The sequence below is a fragment of the Conger conger genome, chromosome 13, assembly GCF_963514075.1.
Source record: "Conger conger chromosome 13, fConCon1.1, whole genome shotgun sequence".
In the NCBI taxonomy this organism is placed as follows: Eukaryota; Metazoa; Chordata; class Actinopteri; order Anguilliformes; family Congridae; genus Conger; species Conger conger.
Window position 1 is genome coordinate 27,725,587 of NC_083772.1, and position 12,178 is coordinate 27,737,764.

Sequence of the window (12,178 nt, forward strand, 5' to 3'; positions counted from 1 at the left end):
TATATATGTTATGTTCAAATATATGGGAAAACTACTGTATATACTTTTATTTCAATGCATTATTGTCATGTGTCAATGGTTTTTATTAAAGGTCCCATATTGTATCGTTTTCCAGTGTTTTACTTCCAGTCCTGATATCCAAAAGAAGGCATTTGTGTGGTTTTAAGCACCAAAAACAATCTCTATCCAGTTTTAAATGTCCATTCTCCAGCGCCTCTCATGTGCTTTATCAGAAACAGGCTGTTTTAGCTGCTGTGTCTTTAAGGCATATTTACATTAACAAACCACTGTTCTGATTGCCTGGTTAGCTCAAACTAACTGAATGCTGTCTGTGCCAAGTGCTTGGATATGTTCTGGCTACCACGTGGGCAGTGCAGAAGCAAACAAACGCATTGTTGTGCACCGAAAGCTCTGGAGGCATTGAAGGCAAAATGGTTGCGCAAACCAATGGAATGCAACTATCAAATTACGTAATACCCAATAATAACAGTATGCATGGCATAACCTTTCTGTTGAGATATGGCTGCTTAATACATTTTAACTGCAATGATCAATTACTCTCATGAACCTCAATTAACCTCAGAAGAGAATTGCTTGATTTTGCTCAGTTTCAGATCATTCTCAAATCAATCTGTGGCAGATGTTAATTTAATGTTTAGAAATAAAAATAAGCACTGTACACTGCAGAATTAGATGGAGACTAGCAGGTAGATAAATAAGTGCAGTATGTCTGCTGCATTTATTTGGTTGCATCAATGTAGCAGACATATTGGTTCATTTGGTTCCATTTCCATCTGAATTAATGAGAGTTCCTTCATTCAGATTTATTCACACAGGCTTTACCTCCCAAAAACAAAAGACAAAAAGTCTGCCCTCCAAAAATAATGGTCTGTGAATACACATGTTTTACCTACCTTGAAAAACAAAAATTTTCAGCAGCAATTATGTTTTGTTCAGATAGCAGCTGAGGTGAACTTCTGCTATTCCTCCAGCTCCCTGAATGACTCTGCCAACCCATCAGGCTTTGCTCTCTTGGAAACTTGTCAAGTTCCAGTCGTGTTATGTTCGTGCTTTTTCAATGAGGACTGAGCAATTGCACACTGTACACAAATGCCAGAAAACACCCTGATTCAAGAATCTTTTATTGGTGGTATGAAATCCATGATGGCCTGTGGCCAGCTAGGTTAATATTATTAAAGTAAAAATAACGTCCTCAGAGATATTTAGCTTTTCAATTTTTCAATTGTACAGCTGAAGAAATATTTTGAAAATTAAAATTTGGAATACAATCATCATGACAACATGACTGACATTTCTTTTGAGTTTCAGAGAGATTTTCATGGCATTTTCCCCATCATGTGCTTTTTGGTATTTTTCTCAGGCCAAAACAATATTATGAAACATTTAGGGACAAAAATGCAAACGATCAGACCAAAGCTGGAAGCTAAAATGGCAAAGATCTCCACAGCTACAGTGAACTTTCCAGGTGAACTCACATAAGCTGGTATAAAGGTGATCCAGACTGCACAGAATATGAGCATGCTGAATGTGATTAATTTGGCTTCATTGAAGTTGTCAGGCAGCTTACGAGCGAGAAAAGCTAAAACAAAGCACAATATAGAAAGGAGTCCGATATAGCCCAATACAGCCCAGAACCCAACTGCTGATCCTACATCACATTCTAGAATGATCTTTTCTTTGTAGTGCTTCATGTTCTTGTTGGGGAAAGGAGGGGATATTGTTAACCAAAGCACACAAATAAGGACCTGAATGAGAGTGAAAGCAAGAATACTCAGTTTCTGATGGAGAGGCCCAAACCACTTCATGACATTACTGCCTGGAAGTGTAGCCCTGAAGGCCATTAACACCACTATTGTTTTCCCCAGAACACAAGAGATGCAGAGGACAAAGGTGATCCCAAACGCAGTGTGGCGCAGCATACAGGACCACTCAGAGGGCCGGCCGATGAAGGTAAGAGAGCAAAGGAAACACAGTTTCAATGAAAAGACCAGCAGGAAGCTCAGCTCTGAGTTGTTGGCTTTCACAATAGGAGTGTCCCTGTGTTTATAAAACACAGCAGCCACCATGATGGACATGCAGGCCCCAGTCACCGAACATGCTGTCAGGATGATCCCAAGAACCTCATGGAAGGACAAGAACTCAACAGGCTTGGGAACACATTCATCCTTCTCAGCATTCGACCAGTAATCAGCTGAACAGGTGATGCAGTCCAGGGAATCTGCACAAAAGGGAGGAAAGCTATTTGTTCAGGAATGTGTTAAGAGGTCAGGGCATGAAAAACAGGGCCAGAGGACTTGGGATGAAACATGGATGGAAAACATAGTTTTCAGCTTCCAATTCCAGCACCGATATTAGTCATGAACATGGTCTAGCCAAATTTAAATTGAGTTACAGGTGTGTCCTCCAAGAAACAGCCTGCAATGAACATTATATAAAAATATGCTGTATATATTCAGAATTTACCTTTGCTAAATGCAATTTTACAACAGATGGTCCAGTCCATTGTCTCTATTGGCCAATTTGCGTTCCAGCCGTGCCAATACCCACAATTACGCACGGCTAAATGGAATATTCACATCTTTTAATATTAGTCCGTGTTTGTAGATTACTGTCATCTACTTTGTAACTGGAATGAAGGAAACTTAACGTTATCATCATCATCGCCGCTAGTGGCCTACCAAAGTAAAACAAAATGAGTGATTTTAAAGTGTTCATTGACCTTCTCTGGGATTTGGAAAGGAGTAGGAATTAAAAAAATATAACAAAGAGAACATCCTTGGATTGAAATACCAGCATAACCACCAAACCCCGGCCAAGCAAATTATGACTCAAAATGAGGCTATGAGTTATTTCAGTGACTGCACATTATCTAGCAGTGTCCAGATAAACGTCGACAACAAAGACAAATTACTTGTGTGTCAGTTTTGCCAGGTGTATCTAGCTAATGTTAGTGCAGTGGGAATACATTATTGCGAGTAGCTAACGTTAGCAATACCGTTGCTTAGCTACTGAAGTGGGGATACATTATTTATTGCGAAAATTAGCAATATGTTTAGCTAGTGCAGCGGGAATACATTACTGCTAGCTAACGTTTCTCAGCTAGTGCAGTGGGGATACATTATTGCTTGCTAACATTAGCAAATCCGCTGCTTAGCAACCAATAAATTACTGTTCAGCAGAGGAGTGCATTTACCAAAAAAGTAGCCCATAGTTCCATTAAAACTAAACAAATTTAAAGTTGGTCTTGTCTTTCTTTTACCACCCCACTAGCTGTGCCAAAATCCTTGATATACCACAGGTTCTCATTCCATAATGCTTAAATATTGAATGTGCTACATTACAGAGTTCAAATTTTTCCTGCCTTTCTGTACCTGTAACATTGCTGATTTCTCCCTCAGAACAGGGCACACAGTCGTAGCAGCAGACAGGCCTTCCTCTCTGCACAGCCTTCCGAGTACCAGGGGGACAGCTCTCACTGCACACTGACACAGGCACCTTCAACAAATATCACAGCAATCGATAACTCTCGCAAACCACATCTGTCTAATTAAATTATATTTGAATGCGAAATTACCTGTGGTTGGCCACTTGCCCAGGTAATGTTTTTCTTCATGGTGAACACCTGTCCATTGGGGGCGGATGCATCATAGTGTCCCACAGTTACAAACTCCATGTGCCCATCCCCTGTCACCTGCCAGTTCACCAACTCATAAATGGCCACCGGATCCCCATTGGCATCGAAGGAGACTTTGTACCCATTCCTGGTGAAGTTTACTTTTCTCAGGTGCTCCATGACCTGATAAGATGTAAGAGGGCTCATAGTTCACTTGCTAGTAACCAGCTCAACTTCCATGTTAACCATCCATTTAAAACCCAGACTCACTGCTCATTATTCTGGGTGACTTTAACAAAGGAAATTTATTGCACAAATTCCCCAAATGCACAGTTCATTCAATGCCCGACCAGAGAGGAGAACACCTTGGACCACTGCTAAACCACGGTCAGTGGCGTCTACCACACAATCTCCCACACTCCACTGGGACAATCTGACCAACCAGTTATACATCTGATCCCTGCATACAGGCAGAAATTAAAACCCTCTAAACCTGTAGTGAGGAGATCAAAGAAGTGGTGCAGTGAAGCTGTGGGACATTTTTATGATTGCCACGAGTAATCTTGATCAATACAAGGCTGTGATGTCTTACATAAACTGTCTACAAGGAGAAGGCGTTTAAATATCTTGAAGAAAATTCTAAATGGCTGAAAATCGAGTAAGGCCAAAATGTTTGACACCAAAACATGAAAAGTTCCACCTATGGTTAGTCTAATTAATTAAATAATTAGGGTTAGTTCAATGAGCTGAGTTGTAGCTCACCAACAAAGTACACTAAAACTCAGCTTTAAAGCAATAAGGAGGGTCCAATCAATTGCATAAAATATGGGGTTGTGTTATTGCACGGTATTTTATGAATAAGCCACAGTTACAGTGTGAACTTTTATAATCACCCACTTTTATAATGTCTAATAATGCCTAATATGGATTCTGTTTCAGCTGAAAAACTGAAATGTCTGGAGCCAGACTTATGAAACACATAAACTACATTTTTGGATAGCTTTCTTTTGGTCAAAATAAAAGAAAGATGATCAAGAATAGGAAAAATACAAATTACATTCTACAATATAAAATAAAAATGTTTTGGGAGATTTGATGTTTCATTGTGCCTGTGGTGTTTGTAAGTTTTTGATGTAAAATAATAATAATAATAATAATAATAGTAATAATCATCATCAGAAAAATCATAAAAATAATAATCCATTGCAGTTGAAAGATTGTTGAATGGACTCTTTACTGTACCTGCTGTGGCTGAACTCTGATACTTGTGTTGCAGTGGAGTTCATCCGTGCAGATGATGCTGTGCATGGCGTGGGCTATTGCATACACCGCCTTGTATACCATGTTGGAGACACGCAGCTGGGATGTGTCTGTGTAGGGATTCTGCAGGTCTCCCAGATTCTGTTTTCCATCGCATGGTTTCAGGCCTGGTGGAGTCTGAATACCCCCCAGGCTGCAGCCAAAAGCACTCTCCCAGAACTCAGTAAGGAGGGGTGAGTCAGAAACCTGTGCCGGCCCCAGGTCCAGCAGGAAGTTTGGCAGCCCCGGAATGACCGAGCGGGGAATTGCAAAGCCGATGGCTCCAGCACACAGATGGAACCGCAACATCTCCCGGTTAGTGACCCAGGACTCACTCCCAATCCACTGTAGTGGAGGCAGTGCCTTGCCTTCCAGCTCTGACAGCAAGGCCAACAATTCACCCATGGCAATGAATGCCACAATGACACGGGCTGTGGACCTGCGGATGACCTCTGCCACACGTTGCACTTTTGCGTGGGGGTTGGTCCTGTGGAATGCCTCAGAGTACTCCACACAGATGCCCTCTGCCTGCGCTGCCTGCAGAAAGGCGGCCATCCCATTGTTCCCGTAGTCTGAGTCACTCCGCACTGCTCCAATCCAAGTCCAGCCAAAATGCTTGACTAGCCTAGCCAGGGCAGCTGCCTGGAAGTAGTCACTGGGAATGGTCCTGGAGAAGGTGGGGAACTGCAGCTTGTCACTCAGACAAGCACAGGTGGCAAAATGGCTTACCTGTAGTTCATTGAATGGAAAGATGCACATTTTAAACAGTGAAAGTAACTTTATTCTTATTCTTACCAAGAATCAAGAATCAGAATTCATCTATATATTGGCCTGCCTACCTACCTATGTACGGACCTGTCTATTCGGCACTAATACACCCTTGCTGTGGACAAATTCCTGGAGTAATTGAGCAAGTTCTCCAGTAGGACTAAATCTTGACTGCAATAAATATTGTGGCTAATTTGGGAAAAAATGGGAAAGATGCCAATTCACCTAATCAAGAAGACCAATTTGCCATGAACACAGTATGCTCATTATTCAAAAAATATTTTCCATGTGTCAGTTGGATACATAAAAACACAATATGAACACAATATCCTGTATGTATATTCATGCCTCATTTCTATATTTCAAATACATTTTTGAATGCAAGGATTATATCATAATAATTTCAGGAATGTTGTTGGAACATGCAGTGGAGGACTGGGCAGGAGGAGCTCACCTGGGGGATGCCAAAGGGTCCAAGAATTCGGGACATGGCGATAGATGGAGTGGAGCTAGACTCACCCACAACAGCGTGGACAGTGGCAGACTTTGAGCAGGACTGGTTTTGAAAGAAGACCGGTTCAATGCCATTGGCAAGCTGGAATATCACCTTCACTGCCACTGGCACAAAAGAGCAGGAGTCATGGATCTGGTAGCCCAGAGTTACACCTGGCAGGAGCTCTGAACTGTTGTTGATCTCCTTAATGGCAAAAACCATGGTTCTAGCGAAGCGTACTTCCCGGTAATCCAAACTGTTGTGAACAACGATATGAAGAGTCACAAACATTGACATAAACATAACAGAATGGAACAAGGTGTGAAATGACAATGACAAAATATGCTTTGAAATAAGAGTGGAGCATTACCTGTTCACACCATGAAGATCAACAGATTATGGTATAAAGTAATCTTGGTATTGGGGTTATAATAAATAATCCATCTGTATACTTTATATTCATTTTACTTCTATAATTACAGAACATATATTTCTAAAGTTGCAAATTTCTATTTTTTAAGCAAAATGTGATGATTTGACTGCTGTAACGGGACATACAATGCCTTAAGTTGAAGGCGACACTGATAGAAAATATATCTTTTGCTAAAAATTAAACAGCCATATGAAATGTACAGTTTACCTTTCAAATAATTATTAACACAATGAAACAACATGCAAAGAAAAACTTAAAAGGCTTGTGTTTTAACATGAAGAGTAAGATTACACTGTAGCTTACAATATCAGGCATTTTTAGCAATTTAAATTTTCAATTCAATTTATATTTACCTTACTTTCTGCATTTTATCGTAATATATTTAATTAATACATTTATATATATATATTAAATTTGTTTATATTTATAGTCATGCATCTCCAGAGTCTGAACAGTCCGCACAGTTGCCTCCGCATTGCACAATGCTCTTCCTCCCTTCACTGACCTCCCTGTACAGCGTGGTGCTTTGGGTCGGCTGGTGTAGTTGTTTTCAGTAGTGGTCACATAGTGGTGGATGTTAAAAACACCTCCGATCACGAAGTTCCCAGGCTGAGATAAAGAAGCAGGTCTGGGGGTCCCCTGCAGTGTGCACCCCGACCCTGAACCTCCCTTTACCAGAGTGAGAGCTCCAGCCACCAGTGCCAGAACCAGCATGATCCACATCACCTCCATGATTTCAAGACAGGATGTGGCATTCTCTCATGTTTAAATACCCTCCTGGAGCACAGCCCCCTGAGGAAGAGCCATTCCATCCTTGCTGAAACGCATCAAACCACACAGAGGAGTGGCTATGCACGATTTACAAAATGACCAACTGTTTTTTTTTGTTTCCAGTCCTCACAATAATATCTTCTCACCACACCAACACAGTAGACCACACACAACAGTTAAACTGAACTGAGGAGGGTGATGTAAACGCAATGACACATGAATCAAAAAGCTCCCTGACACTCCGGTGCAGCAATAATCCCTGTCAGCATCAACTCTCCTGCATCTGAATGGCCATATGACATAAGCAGACCCCAGATATAATTTGTCAAATATTATATGAATCATATTTATGGTACAGTTCACAAAAGATGAAGTGAAAATATTCCATTTGAAAGGACAGCATTAATACAGAAAATGTATTTACTTAAAGCTTTTTGTTTTCACAGTTAACTGTTGGGAAGCTATTGTTCGCTTGGTTGCATGTGTTTTTTTTTTTTGTTTTTTTTTACAGATTATTAGTAGTTTTTAAGCGTGGTTTATTGAGCATTTTGTGCACTGAGCTTTTTGTGCGGATTTTCCTACCTGCTGCCGCCCGTCTAAACCCGCCGTTTCAGTCATCCATATTCGGATCACCTGCACTCCTGGTTTACTTCAACGTCCACCACGCTCCAGCTCATGTCTCGACCAGCGCTGTTGTGAGATATTTCCCTGGGCAGTTTTTCAGCTGTCCCCGGTGCGGGTTGGCCTCGTTGCCTGGGACCGCTACCTCCACAGTAGCCAGCCCTCCGCCAGCCGCCCTCCGCTAGCCGCCCTTCAGCCAACTAGCGGCACTGGATTGCCTGGCTGGCTAACGGGTAACCCAACCATGCTGAAATATTTCCCCTCTCAGCTGCTGGAATTTAACAACTGCACGACCCCCTCGTGCATTTCAGTTATCAAACAACTTGGACTTCTACGCCGACTTCGTTACATGCATAGAAGCTCCCGGCAAAAGTTTGTCTACTTCCAGCCTGGTCATTCAATTCCTTCCATCTGCTCTGCTGCACGCTCTGTCGCACCTCGTACACGTCATCAGAACTTCGTCGCACCTGGATTTAGTAGCAGCACTGGAAACATAGTGAGGCTGCCTCACTCCAGGCTGCATAGAAAACGTGGAGAGGATTTCACACTGCACAGGCTGCACAGAAAAAGAGGAGTGGATTTCACAGTTCTTCGCCCCATACAGAGATTCATTACTCCTCCTACCGTCAAAATGGAATTATTGAACATTCAATCCCTCAACCTCAAATCCACTTTCATTCATGACCACATACTGGACAAAGGGTTGGACCTCATGTGCCTCACGGAGACGTGGCAACAGCCAGGGGTCTATACCACTTTAAACAAAGCTTGTCCCCCCGGTTACAAGTACATAGAAAAATCCCGTAGCACTGGCCGCGGTGGTGGCCTGGCCGTATTCCACCGTTTCGATCTGGATTTGTCCCCCCTCTCTCTGCCTAACCACTCGTCATTCGAATGCCTTGCATTTAAATGTAAACCCCCCTCCCCCACGACAATTCTGCTCATCTACCGCCCACCCAAACGAAACTCTGCCTTTATCCCAGAAATGCATGACCTTCTCACAACCCTCTGTACAACATCTGCCAATATCATCATTCTCGGAGATATAAACATTCATGTCGACACCCCCTCCTGCCACTCTGCATCTGCCTTTCTACAATTACTGGACTGCCTAAACCTCATTCAACATGTCAACGTCCCAACACACAACAGGGGGCACACATTGGATCTGGTCATCACTGACTCTGCCCCCATCAGCAATCTCCTTGTGTACGACCTGGGTGTGTCTGATCACAGGGTCATTGCACTGGAGCTGCCATTTCCACCCCCTCACACCAAGCCCAAGCGCCAAATCTCTTTCAGGAACATCAAAAACATTAACACAGACGCCTTAATTTTGGACCTCCAGCACCTCTCCTCTACAAATTTTTCATCAGCCAGCGATTTGGTGGCTTTTTACAATAATACCCTGACCAGTCTCTTGGACCTCCATGCCCCAGTTAAAACAAGAACGGTTTCTTTCTCACGCTCAGCTCCTTGGTTCACCCGCGAGCTGCGAAAAATGAAGGCAACTGGGCGTGTCCTTGAGCGACGCCTCAAGGCCACAGGCCTCACCGTCCACAAAATGGCCTACAAAGACCATCAAAAGGCCTATTCGAAATCCCTCAGAGACGCACAGTCACAGTTTTATTCCAACTTAATTAACAATAGCCCTGGCAACTCCAAGCAGCTTTTTTCCACAATAAACCAACTACTCAAACCGCAACTTTCCACACACACAGACATCACAGAGGAACAGTGCAATAACTTCATTACCTTTTTCAGAAACAAAGTCGACACCATCAGGTCCCATCTCATCAGCCCCTCCACTCCACCTGCCCCCGCTGCCATCCCACAGCCAGGGATCTCCCAGCCTCTCTGCTGTTTCTCCAACATCACACAGCGAGAGGTTGAGGACATCATCAATACGATTAAATCCTCCACCTGCGCCCTGGACCCCGTTCCCACCGCTCTGGTTAAATCAAGCATTTGTGCCATAAGTCCCCTGATCACCAAAACCATAAACCTTTCCCTCCAGTCTGGCCACGTTCCCTCTGTTCTAAAAACTGCCATCATTACACCCCTCCTCAAAAAACCCACCTTGGACTCAGCAGTCCTTGCCAATTACAGACCAATTTCCAACCTCCCTTTCCTTTCCAAGGTCCTGGAAAAAGTGGTAGCTGCACAGCTCCAGGACCATCTCCAACTCAATAACATTGCAGAGAAGTTCCAGTCTGGCTTCCGCACCGCCCATAGCACTGAAACAGCACTAGTCAGGGTCACTAATGACCTGTTGATGGCGGCTGATGCTGGCTCCCCTTCACTCCTCATCCTGCTTGACCTAACCGCAGCATTTGACACCATTGACCATCACATCCTCCTTAACCGTCTACACTCCATCGGCCTCTCTGACTTTGCTCTGAATTGGTTCAAATCATACCTCTCCGACAGAACCGAGTACGTCTCTTTGGGAGGGAAAAAATCCCGGTCCCATCCTGTCACCTGTGGTGTCCCCCAAGGATCCGTCCTCGGCCCTGTCCTCTTCACCCTCTACTTGCTCCCCCTCGGCCGTGTCATCAGCCAGTGTGGAATTTCCTTCCATTGCTATGCTGATGACACACAACTTAAGACTGACTCACCCCCCTCTGCAGCTCCGCCGTCACCATCTCCATCATCCACACTCACTACCTGCCTGGAGGAGATAAAGGCGTGAATGAAATCAAACTTCCTACAACTCAACAGCTCCAAAACCGAGGCCATCCTAATTGGCACCCCCCATCAGATTCATTCATCCTCCATTACCAGCATCTCTTTCTCCGGTCAAGTCCTTCCCCTCTCATCCATAGTCACCAACCTGGGTGTGAAAATTGACCCCCACCTAAACTTTGAGGCCCACATTAAACACCTGTGCAAAACCTCCTTTTTCCACCTCAGGAACATTGCTAAACTCCGTCCCACACTCACCCTCCCAGATGCAGAAAAACTTGTCCACGCCTTTGTCTCCTCCAGGCTGGATTACTGTAACGCACTTCTCATCGGGATCCCTAGCAAGAGCCTCCTGAGGCTCCAATATATCCAGAACAGCGCTGCTAGGATCCTGATGAGAGTGCGTAAGTACGACCACATCACACCGATCCTCCACTCACTTCACTGGCTCCCCATCACCTCCCGGACTGAATACAAAATATCCCTTCTGACCCATCAGTGCATCTATGGAAATGCCCCCCCCTATCTCAAAGAACTACTCACCCCAGAACCCTCCACTCGAAACCTTCGCTCTGCCAACACCAACCGCCTCCGTCCTCACAAGACCAAGCTCTGCACCATGGGCGACCGAGCCTTCTGCTCGGCTGCTCCCCGCCTGTGGAATGCCCTCCCTGATTACCTGAGAGCACCGCAGACCACTGATGCTTTTAAAAGAGGGCTAAAAACCTACCTCTTTACTAAAGCCTTTTCTTAGTTTTTATATTTTATACATGCCATTGGGTGTTTTATTCCCTGTTTTTACCCTGTAGCACTTTGAGATTTGGTCTCCAAATGTAAAGTGCACTATAAATAAAATGCATTATTATTATTATTATTATTGATTATATTTAAGTGCTTGAATGCCTCTGAGGTCTCCATGAACAGTAGTACTCCTTCCAGTCCAACCTGTGCATTCTCGGGATATACATGCACACCTGGGGTGGTAACTTGTAACAAGGCCGTTCCCACATCAGAAGTTCAAAGGGCTCAAATGTACACCATTTTGCATTGTGCTATATTCTAGGCATGTTGCATTTTTACAAGACACAGTTTTGAGAAAACTGGCTTTCAAGTTTTTGCTATGGTTTTTCTGCCTTTACTGTACTAATTCTGCTTCAGGTGAAAGTATTGGTTTCAATGTACTGCAAATCACAATGTAGTACGAGAGACTGTTTTCACAACACCACTTCCGGATTACAGCACGCATACTTCCGGGTTACGTCAAGTCCACTTCCGAGTTACATCACACGACCGGATACAGATACAAGTAATTTAATTTGTCAAACGGATACGGAAACGAATACAAGTAATGCACTACTCGCTCACCCCAATTCATTACAATGGATTTGTTTACGATGGCTGTTGGCGATTCCTGACGTTTTGAACCGGAATTTACAGTGGAAGAGTTGCATGAGCGAGAGAGTCCAGGAGGGCA

General features: G+C 43.7%; 1 pseudogene; it reads right to left on the reverse strand.

Moving 5' to 3' along the window:
- Positions 1 to 1,325: 1,325 nt before the first annotated feature.
- LOC133108531 (extracellular calcium-sensing receptor-like) lies at positions 1,326 to 7,338 on the reverse strand (annotated as a pseudogene).
- Between the last annotated feature and the right edge of the window lie 4,840 nt (positions 7,339 to 12,178).